This window comes from Juglans regia, unplaced genomic scaffold, assembly GCF_001411555.2.
Source record: "Juglans regia cultivar Chandler unplaced genomic scaffold, Walnut 2.0 Scaffold_1368, whole genome shotgun sequence".
NCBI lineage: Eukaryota > Viridiplantae > Streptophyta > Magnoliopsida > Fagales > Juglandaceae > Juglans > Juglans regia.
This window is the reverse complement of record NW_023344119.1, coordinates 1-255: the sequence shown is the minus strand read 5'-3', so window position 1 is coordinate 255 and position 255 is coordinate 1. Positions and strand designations below refer to the sequence as shown.

At 52.2% G+C, this 255-nt stretch overlaps 1 non-coding gene across 1 annotated transcript; it reads left to right on the top strand.

Annotated features, from left to right (window-relative positions):
• Positions 1-115, top strand: LOC118345078 (the record flags this gene model as incomplete). The annotated part of the gene is made up of 1 exon (XR_004798748.1): positions 1-115. It is a non-coding gene; the product is annotated as a 5S ribosomal RNA (ribosomal RNA).
• Positions 116-255: the final 140 nt, after the last annotated feature.

Below are 255 nucleotides of genomic sequence, written 5' to 3'. Positions count from 1 at the left end.
GCGATCATACCAGCACTAATGCACCGGATCCCATCAGAACTCCGCAGTTAAGCGTGCTTGGGCGAGAGTAGTACTAGGATGGGTGACCTCCTGGGAAGTCCTCGTGTTGCACCTCTCGTTTTTGTATTTTCCGCCTTGCGAGATAAATTGACAAGAAGGAGCACTCGGGAGTGGATTTTTGGGAAAATCTCGCCCTGCCCATCGCGTAGCCATGGGTTTGGATCAGATCTCCGTTTGGATTGGGATCGGAAGGAC